This window comes from Arvicola amphibius, chromosome 5, assembly GCF_903992535.2.
Source record: "Arvicola amphibius chromosome 5, mArvAmp1.2, whole genome shotgun sequence".
NCBI classification, from domain to species: Eukaryota; Metazoa; Chordata; class Mammalia; order Rodentia; family Cricetidae; genus Arvicola; species Arvicola amphibius.
In genome coordinates this window covers 101,841,989-101,853,023 of record NC_052051.1, presented here as the reverse complement: position 1 = coordinate 101,853,023, position 11,035 = coordinate 101,841,989, and the positions used below count along the sequence as shown (strand labels likewise).

The window sequence follows — 11,035 nt, the reverse complement described above, 5'->3', positions numbered from 1 at the left end:
AGGACTAAGCCACAGAACCTGCTGGGTGGGACGTCAGCTTGAGCTGTGCCTCTTTTCTCTGGTAGGGCAAAGGAGGTCAAAGGTGGAGATTGGGTTACTGGAGAGGGGCAGGACACCTGAGAGCCCTGGATGAGGTGTTAGCAAGCCCCCTCCATGGACAAAAGTGTCAATTTAACAGTGTCTTGAATCGTCTAAGAGACGAACATCAGCACGTGGGTGAGGGAGTTTCTAGATTAGGTTAGCTGACGTTAGCTGACCCACCCTAAATGTGAGCAGCACTACTTCATGAGCAGGGGGTCCTGGACTAAATAAGACGGGGAAAGTGAGCAGAGCACTCCCAACCCTCTCTGCTGCCTGACGGCAGGTACAAGTGACCAGCTGCCTCGTGTGCCTGCTGCCATGATGTAGCATGGAGCATGTCATGATGCACCTTGGCGCATTCTGATTGTGTCTTACGGTAAACAGTGCGGCCATCTGTAACATCTGTTGTAGAAACCCTGACTGTGAAAAAAAAAAAAAAAAAAAAAAAAAAAAAAAAAAAAAAAAAAAAAACCGGGCGGTGGTGGCGCACGCCTTTAATCCCAGCACTCGGGAGGCAGAGGCAGGCGGATCTCTGTGAGTTCGAGGCCAGCCTGGTCTACAAGAGCTAGTTCCAGGACAGGCTCTAAAAAAAAAAAAAAAAACTACAGAGAAACCCTGTCTCAAAAAAAGAAACCCTGACTGTGAGCACGACCTACACTAACCTTAACTGCCTTATTAGCCAGATGTGTCTTCCATCCTCAGATGAGATGGAGCCCTGAATGTAGATCAAAGTGACTGAGTTCCAGACCAACCTGGTCCTCTTTCCTGACATACACTTTCCTCTGGCCACATAAGCCTCTGTCATTTCTGCTGAGAAAACCTACCATGAGTGGATTTCTGTAGCAGAGATCACCAATGCCTGCTTTTAGCCAGACAACTAGAGATGAGATGTTACCCTCACCATGGTGAACACATGGCTTGCTATCTGTTATACCATGGTGATGTGGTTCCTAAAGACGTCAGTGCTGCCACTGCCATGATCAAGACCAAGTGCAGTTTCCAATTTGTGGACTGGTGCCCCACTGGCTTCAGGGTTGGCATTAATTACCAGTCTTCCATTGTGGTACCTGGTAGAGACCTGGCCAAGGTCCAGAGAGCTGTGTGCATGATGAACAATACCACAGCCACTGCTGAAGCCTGGACCACAGTTTGATCTGATGTATGCCAAGTGTGTCTTTGTGCACTGGTATGTGGGTGAGGGCATGGAGGAGGGGGAGTTCTCTGAGAAGGCTGATAAGGAGATTGGTATGAATTCTTTTGAAGGAGAGTGTGAGGAAAAAGAGAGGAAAACTAATCCATTCTTTCAGTCTCTGGATCACATCAAACTCCCAGAACTTCAGCTTCAACATTGGATGACAGGCATTGATGCTTCTAATTGTGTTGTCTTTATTCTGTGATCATGTCTTCTCTCCATGTGTAGGTTTTTTCCATGATGTCTCAAAGTAAAAGCTTTAAGAAAAATAAATAGATAGTGGCCACAGTAGCTCTCCAGGATGTGACGGGGCCCGGGGCTCCTATACAAGTCACATTTTTTTGCACAAGGTTCACTGTTCTCAATTGCATTGACTGCTAGCTTGCCCCAGAGCAGGGAGTGGAGGAGGTAGGTGAGAAGGACTCACTTTGTGGAGAAAGCACCACACAGTGAAGAGGGAAAGATAGAGTAGAGACAGCATGTGGCTGTTAAGCAGTCTTCCCACTGCTGGCCCCCCATGAGGAAGACCCAGCCAGCAAAAGCCAGATGTTTTTATCAACACCTTAAAAGCTTATTCCCATTGTGAATTCAGTCACGAAAGCCTGCCATACCCCAAAATTGCCTAGAGGCATCTGAAGTGAAAGACCTGGATAAATCCAGGTCTCCCCAATGAAAGCCCTGGATAAATCCAGGTCTCCCCAATGAAAGCCCTGGATAAATCCAGGTCCTCCCCCCCCCCAACAGGAAAAGTAGCCAGAAATCTAAGCAGGAAGAGAAGAATCAGAAATCTAGGATTAGCCGGTTCAGTGACTGTGTTTCAGGAACTAGCTGAAGATAAAGTTAGATTGTAATCTTGAGAATAATCATGAGAAACAGGGAGTTGCCCCCTTGTGATTGTCATTGGTATTTTTGGAATACTGTGTTTCAGGAACTAGCTGATTATGACCCCTAGAGTGATCTTGAGAGGCAGGGAGTTGCCCCCTTGTGATCATCACTGATATTTTCAGAATTGTCTGTGACACCCTCCCTACCCCTTTCAGGATCACTGGGCTGTGGTTTCTTCCCTTAAAAACCCCTTCTCCCGGTCACTCGGGCCGAACTCTTCCTCTGCGTGGGTTATGAGTCTCGGCCCCAGTGCATTGGTTCCCGTCTCATCCATTAAACCTCGTGTGATTGCAGCAAGGACGGTCTCTCGTGAGTTACTGGGGGGACGGGGTCGTGCTATCCCGAGTGAGAGTCTCTGCACACGGGGGTCTTTCAGAAGGAGGCATTTTCTCGGTTCAGGTTCCTCCAGGTTCCCAGATGACTGACTAGTGTCAATTTAATGCACAAAGAAAATCTAACCAGGACACTATTGGTGTATGCCACCACCACCAGATCAAACTTTACTCAGGCAAAGATTCACGGATGGCTGGCAGAGGTGTGGTCTGCTGGTCTGAGCATGAAGGAGCAGGTGTTTGTCACCAAGTCAGTGAGTGTGGTGGTTTGAATAAGAATGGCCCCCATAGCGTTACGGATTTGAATTCTTGATCACCAGGGAGTGACACTATTTGAAAGGATTATGAGGTGTGGCTTTTTTAGAGAAAGTGTATCACTAGGGGTGGGCTTTGAGGTTTCAAAAAGCCCATTCCAAATTCAGTCTCCCTCTTCCTGCTGCCTACAGATCCAGATTAGAACTCTCAGCTACTTCTCCAGCACCAGGTCTACTTGGGTGCCATGGTAGCAATGGACGGAACCTCCGAAACTGTAAGCAAGCCCCAGATAAATGCTTTCCTTTCTAAGAGTTGCTGTGGTTATGGAGCCTTCTCACAGCAGCAGAACACCGACTGTGTGACAGCTCACCCGTGATGATTCTAACAACTCACACCTCCGTCACTGGCTCCATTGGAACTCAGCTCTCCTTTGCTGCCTGGAGCAAAATAAGCACCATTCTGAGACCAAGGATTTCGCGCTCAGTTCCCTCTTACTTCCCACCCACCTTTCATAAACAATTCAGCTGGCCAGTATCCTGGTACCATTTCAGTCCCTGCGCTGGGGGCGGTGCCTGGATGGCGCATGCGCAACCTGTTCAGCGTTCACCTAGAGCTGGTCCTGGGATGCATTCAACAAGACACCAGAGAGTGCACGCCACAGAAAGCTTTTCTTCATGAAAGGTACACGGTGAGCCAGTACTTAGGGTGAAAGTGGTTGAGACACGAGGGCTTTATGGTCCAGAACAACTGTATGCGTCGCTACATAGCATATAGCCTCTCGCTTGCAAGGGGGCATTTGCTTGGTAAAAATAGTTATTCAAAAGTTCAGTAGAAAAGCCTCAGTCATGTGGAAAAACTGGAACTCTCATTTTCAGCTGGCGTGAAGGTAGGCGGACACAACTGTTTATCTTAACTCTTAGATAAGAGTTAAACCATACTCTACTACCTCAAAATGCCATAGTATACCTATATTCATTTAAACTCACGTACCTTCACGTTAAAACAAAACATAGATAGGCAGTGTCCGGGGCGCTTTCTTTCAAAGTGTGCTGGCTAAATAATTGTATTCAAGGCTTAATTTTTTTTTTAGTTCTGTGTGTGTATGTGCATGCGTGCGTTGAGTGCGTGTGTGTGCCTGTGTGTGTGTGTGTTGGTGCTGGGATTAAACCTAGAGCCTTGTACATGCTAGGCTAGTGCTCTGCTACTAAATACCCCAGTCTTACTCAAAGCACTTTGACCCTAAATGTCCTGTAGAACAGAGGCCCCGCAGAATACTGTCACCATAGAACCGCACAGCGTGACAGTGAAGGATTGCCCCATCCCATGAAAGGAATCTCACAAGAGCAGAGGGACACATAGGAGGACATGCAATGTGTGCACGACAGCCTTGTCATGAAGTTCTGGATTGTTGCCGAGCTAGAACTGGGACGGTGATGTCTTGAGGTATGGCAGTTTTTAGTGATTGGATTGACAATGGGAATAATATATTTTAAGATGCTGGCAATTTCTCTCAGGGTCATAATCCTGCAGTTTTGAAACCAAAAGATTTACTAAAAGAACTGGTATCCTTGGGAAACAAGAGACCCTAAAATCAAGTTCTCAACACAAAGGAGATTTGCCCAGAGGGACAAAGGGCAGGGAATAAGAGACAAAGACAGAAGATAAAGGACAGGGAGAAGGAGAAAGGAATAAGGGAGAGGGGGAAGGGACATTTGCTCTGGCAGGATAAAAGACTGCCTCTGGACAGAGAGGAGACAGATGTGGCACATAGGAAAATCGCAGTTTATAAAGGACAAAGGGGAGACCCCATGTTAGGATGAGCTGTTTAATTTTGATTGGACAAGTTAATTAGGGTAGAAAAAGGGGACTTTTGATTGTTAGATTTCAGTACTTCGATAGCTGGACCTTGGTAGTCAGAATCAGGAGGAGGAAGTGGCCAAATAAGGGAATTGACCTTTGTGGCTAGCTTTAAGAATGTAATCTAACGGTTTTTAGCAAGGCAGAGGGATGGGGGAAGGGCGAGCCCTGCCAGAGCCCCTTCATTTACTTTATGGCTGATGGTTGAAATCCTTGGGTGCTGTTGTCATCCCCTGGGGTTTAGAGCGTTGTTAATTCAGGAGTCTGTCTGAGTCTGTGATAGACAGTGTTTAGGTGTCTCACTTGTCTTGGCATATCCTCTCTCTAGCTCATGGCATTCCAGTTGAACTTTCTCTTGAACCTGGCAAGGAAGCCACTTTTGCCTCAACTTCTGAAGATGATAGGCCTTAGAACAGTAATTCTCAACCTATGGATTGTGACCCCTTTGGGAGCCAAACAACCCTTTCACGGGGGTTGCTTAAGACCACGGGAATACACTGGTATTTACATTATGATTCCTAACAGCAAAATTACAGTTATGAAGTAGCAACAACAACAAAAAAGATTGTATGGTTGGGGTCACCACAACATCAGGAACTGTATTAAAGGGTAGCAGCATTAGGAAGGTTGAGAACCACTGCCTTAGAGCCACAGAGGTGGCACAATGTGTGTATATCATTGCAACAATTTCCAAAGGATGATGTTCCCTTCTTCGTCTTTCTTCTGCCACTGCGGCCAGAGAGACCAGAAGAGCAATCTTCTGTTTCTTAACCTCCTTTGAATCACCGGATGTATTTATTTTGTAAAACCTTTCCTCCTTATCTACATACAGTTCAGGGATTTTGTTGTTGTTGTTGTTGTGAGCTGTGCTTTAAGAGGGGCTCAGGCAGCAAAGTGCTTGCTTCTCAAACCTGAAGACCACATAAAAAGACAGGCAAGGCAGTGCACATTTGTAACCCCTGTGCCATAGGAAGCAGAGATGGGTGGGTCCCAGGCGTTTGCTGGTCTGCCAGCCGAGCTGAACCAGAGTTCCAGGTTCAGCTGAGTCCAAAAGTAAGGTGGGAAGCCAGCAAGTGGACAAAAGTGCTTGCCACCAAGTCTGAAAGCCACCAAGTCTGAAAGCCACCAAGTCTGAAAGCCTCTGATGTCTACACATGCGCCATGGCACCCACACACACAGTAAACAAAATGTTAAAAACAGTCAGTGGAGAGAAGGTTGACATCTACCTCTGGCCTCCACATACCTGTGGACAGCATGTGTACTTCCTCTTTCTCTCTACCTGTCATAAAACAGCTCCTTATGGAGATAAAGAAACTGAAGCCCTTCTTCCTTCTTACTCCAACCCCAGGCAAAAGGAAGGTACAAGACTTATCAAAACAGAGTTCTTGATCAGACAAACTAAATTTCCCCCAAAGACGTTGGCCATGTACCTTTGGTCTCAGGACAAGCACCCAGTCCTCACTAGGGCCTTACTGGTGGACACCCGGGACCATTGTAAACATACCTCTAACACCATGGTGGCTTATCACTCCAGTCCACAGTTTTTTAAAGGTAAAATCCTGTTACTGTGTGTGCTGAGGAAAATATCTAAAATCAGTCTTCAAAGACAGGCATGGAAAACCAGAAGGCAAGCACCCAAGCACCCGACTGCATCTGCGTGCAGGACTGTGTAGTTGGGGGAAAGGGCTCTATACACCTGCTCCTGTTAGGACAGAATCCCAAAGCCATGGAGCTCACACCAACAATCTTCACTCCTCCTTAGAAATTCAGAGACGTAGTATGAACAGCTGAGAACACAAATGCAAATTTCCAAAAGTGTCCCACTGCAGGGCTGGGAACTGAAAGTGAGTGGGCTGAGGGAAGAAGTAAGGAACACTAGCCACACAGTCCAGGAACTGGAATCAAAAGAGCCAAGTCAGCAGTGGATCCAGGCCCGGGATGGGGCTCAGCCTGCGGGAGCCTGGTAACCCTGGGCTCGTGTGGTCAGCAGCTGCTCAGCGATCAAATGCTCCTGATGAGCTTTACAAAAGAAGATGAAGAGGCAGGATGTGGGCCATCCAATGCAGTTTGAGTCTTTATAGGATAAAACAAACAAAAACAGCAACAAACAAACATAAGGGCATTAAATCTCTCGCTCCTGCAAACAGCAGCTCCCTGTGCAAGGCAGAGAACAGTGCTAGCTTTGTTCCGCCAAGCACTGGGCGCTGTCTAGGGCTGTGTCCAGGAGGAGGACTGCTGCCAACCTGTTTCTTATTGTTCCTTTGCCCAGAATGAATCCCCCCGCTCCCCGCCCAGCCATACCCTCCACTTGCCTTGCCCCTTGTGTGCCTAGGCTGGAGCATTGTGGGAGTTGGACTGCTTGGCTCAGCTACTGAAGGGCAGGAGCAGGAAGGTCTGAAGAGGGTTGACTAAGCGCGTCTTGGAAGAGGCTTTGGTTTCTCAGCCTTTGGGAGTTTTTGTTTTGTTTTCCTTGAGTTTACAAAACGAAGTCTTTATCTATGTTAATTCCAGAAGCAACAATTTCCAAAGCTTGTAGATCAGCCTTCTCTGGTACTATCACAGTGTGCTGATACCACAACAGAAACCAAGAGTTAGGCATCAAGAACGATAAACAAAAATGAAGAGCATAGCAGCAGTTAGGAAAATGACACAGGGGAAATGAAGCAGGCTGATAATTTAGGAAGGCAAATGCGTCACAGTTGAGGATTAACAAGTTTGAAAAAGAAGAGAACCTCAGAGATGGGAGAATTACAGTAATCATGGGTTTCTTTCTCTATGGTATGCACAAAGAATATGTATAAAAATAACAGCTCATGCTAAATGATGGGTGGGACCTCTGGTAAGAGAGAAAGGAAGACCAGCGCCCAGAGGCGGAGTTAAGGGTGGGTACCAAGGGCCAGGGAAATGTCATTCTGCTAGTAGGTCTGACCTCTAGCAGAAGAAGCCCGCTATTTGGGAAGTCTTTTGTCAACCCCTTTGGGGCTGTATTAATAATGTTAAGTTAGTAATTACTTAACATTAAGGAAGTCATTCCAGTAAGCAAAATGACCCATAAAAACCCATTTTTCTTTATTCTGACTTTGTAAAACAACAGCCTATGGGGATCAAGTTTAGAGAGGAGACTGCATGGCCCAGGTGTGCCAGGTGTCTGCAGAAAGGAGTAATATTTGACCTTTCACATTGCAGGGGCTATAGGGTGTCCAGGAAGTGGACTGGGGCAGGTATACTGTCAGGAGGCCTCACAGCACCTTAGCGTGGCTTTTCCAAGCCTTGCTGAGCCTTCTGAGCTCTGATACCTTCTCTCCACCTAGCACGTGCTGTGGTTTCCTCCTTTCCACTTTCTGTGGAAACTGGGCCTAAGAGACAGAGAGCACACCAACTTCCCAGCACCTCAAATAACAGTGCCTCTCCTCTTGTACCTACCTTCTGCTCCCCCAGTCCAGCAGGAAGGAAAACCGGAGATCCCTACCCACTGCTCAGGTTCATCTGGGGCCTTCTCTGAGCTGAGACCTGTTCTACAGGTGGCAGCCTGAAGTGGGCAAGGAGGCCCTCCTCCTTTGCCTGTTTACACTGAGCTGGGAGGTAGAAACGAGGAGTAGTGTCTATCCAGGTTCTTGGCTTACACTTGGAGAACTTACTCTAGGTACTGAGGACCCCGGAGTCTCTTGTGCAAATGGACTTGTACCCTTCTCAAGGCCACTCAAGACTTGTTCCAGGTTCAGTGCATTTCCCCGGGTCCTAAGAGATGGTCAACAGGAGATGGTGATTTGATGCAGGGAATTCCACATGTGTTCACATGTCATGATGAAATGTTGAGCAAGGGGCTCATGGTAGCTGAGAGAGCTTTCTAAGCATCTTGACCAGCAGTTTCAAGGTTTTCCTTACCACTGGGGAGTCCTTTATCAGCCACCTTTTAGATGGCAGGCTATGACTTTCATACTTCAAGCCCATTGTCAGAAGAAAATGAACAGTTTGTCTTCCAGCCAGCAACAACAGCCTGATCCTAAATATCCACTGTATTTCCTGAGCTTTTCTGAGACAATAAACCAGGCACTCTATGTCTCAAAATATGGAGCAGCTTAACAAGCATGATATTTACTTGCAATCTTTAAGTCTTAACCTGGATCAGGACTGTTTAACTGGTACACTCAGTCTGCTGTCGCTAGCATCACAGGGATGCTCCAGTAGCCTTTAGTGAAGAGGGACCCTGGAGCTTCAGGGAGCAGTAAGGAGGCTGGGGAGGCGGCTCACAGAAGGGCACATCTTGCAGCAGGGGTAAGACAGGCTTTCCCAGCTTCCAGGCATGGCTGGACATTTAGGGGAAAGTCAGCTAGCTGAATATGGGCCACAGGCGTTCAGTTCACTGTGCCATTCCAGTGCTCAGAGGTCACGTGGGAGTTACGCATGCAGTGAGGTGTACACACTTCATGTGCTGGCAGTGGGCAGTGACCAGTACGTCCATGATGGAAGAAGAGGTTTCCAGCCAACCTAAAGCCTTTGTATCTATGTAGATTTCCTCCAGCACTCACCTCACGCTCTTTATAGCCACTGTCTGTCAACGCTCTATTGCTCAATTCTTGATGACTCTGACAACTACACGCAGGTAGCCACATCCAGCTGGGAAGACAGAATCTCTTCTTCCATACTAGACTGGGGATCCCCAAGAACAGGAACTGGTAGTCTTCTTGCTCCTTATAATCTCCACCCTCCAGAAGTAGTGTATAAAGGGCAACCAACAGGTACTGTGTACCTAAGACTTGTGGTGACTCTGGACGGGGAACACTAAAAAAGAGCTAATATCAACCAAGAACAAAAGGGTGAGTGGAAGTCCCCGGAACTGTAGGAACCAGAAGACATTAACTTCCATACCAGAGGAGGGATGTGGACTGAAGCCCCGAAGGAGGAGAAAACACAGTTATTGAGAAATGGAAACTGAGGGGGAGTGCAGAGACCCGAGGAGGAGAGACTGCAGAGATGGTGGGTTTCTGACTGTGGACCATGAGCTTCATTCTAGGGACTGCAAGAAGACAATGGAGGGTTTCAAATAGGGAGCACGATCTGAAAATCATGAGCCTGTCACCTGGAATTGAATGAAACTACTCAGCCACAGGCACCAAAATTGGAAGCAAGGAGACAGCCCATAAGGGAGATGGCAACTCAGGCCCTTGGAGTTATTGGAATGGCTGGGAAATGTATAAACTTGGAATGCAGAGGGGCTTAGACATCAAGGGATTCTCCATTTAAAAAATGGAGCAAGAAGATTCTGGTTCAATCATAGCTACTCATAATGACTGCCAGGTGTAGTAGGTTGAGCGGCCGGCTGCTTGTCCTGGCTGCCTGGCTAGCTTAGCCCCCGAAATAATCACACAGAAATTGTATTAATTAACTGGCAAGATTCTAACCTATGTCCGTCTCAGGCCAGTGGTTCATGGTGTCTGCCTGTCTCTGCTTTCTTCCTCCCAGAATTCTGTTCTGTCTTCCCCACCTACCTGAGTTCTGCCCTATCAACTAGGCCAAGGCAATTTCTTTAATAACCAATGAAAGCAACACAAATACAGAAGGACCTCCTCCACCACCCAGGAAACACTAAAAATGTGTGTCTAGAGGGATTTGACCGTATGGCATAATTTTGAAAATCCCATAGTAGCACCACAAAGTATTTGATAAAACAAGACAGCAGTCAAAAAGACAACTGGAGTTTAGGAGGAAAATAAGAAGGAGGTGACATTTTAGAAACCAAGGGGAGAATTTTAGCAAGAAAGCAAGTAGTGAGATGAAGATTAAATTTGTTATTTGGAATCCAAATGGTGTTACATCCATTTGTCTGACTCGGTAAGCATTGCAAGAAACGGGTCAATAGGATGTTCCATACTCAATGTCCTCAGAGATACACGCACAAGATTCAGATGGGGGTGGGGGTCAAGGTGAATTGGGTACATTGGCTGCTTATTACAAATACAATTTGAACTGAGGCAAAAAGTGGATAATCACCAGCCCAGGAGCTAGGCATCCTCAGGAAAGAAAACAATGAAAACAAAGCATGAGTTCAGAGACCAGAATATTCTAGGAAATAGAATTTGTCCCTGGCAGGGGCACAAAGAATTTGTTGTTGGGAATTGAACAAAAGAAGAGGGTTAAGTCTCAGTTATTAAGGACTTAATGTACCAAACTAAAAAGTTATCTGGTTTTTATCTAAAGGATAAAGGGGTCCTGTATATAAGAATGTTAAGTGCTACAGTAAGATTTAAAAGCCCGTTCTAGCAGGCTGTGGAGGTGGCCTTGGAGCCAAGGATAGATTAGGAACAGTAACTGCTCAGGCTTCCATTTGGAGGCTGACACAGGGATCACGTGGTTGGTTGAGGCACTGGGATAGGAACAGTGAAGATAGGAATTAGGCTGAAAGGGTGACTGGAATAAGATTTGCTAGAGTGA

The 11,035-nt window shown here is 46.7% G+C and overlaps 1 pseudogene; it reads left to right on the top strand.

Annotated features, from left to right (window-relative positions):
* Nucleotides 1-425: 425 nt before the first annotated feature.
* On the top strand, nucleotides 426-1,478 carry LOC119815307 (annotated as a pseudogene).
* Nucleotides 1,479-11,035: the final 9,557 nt, after the last annotated feature.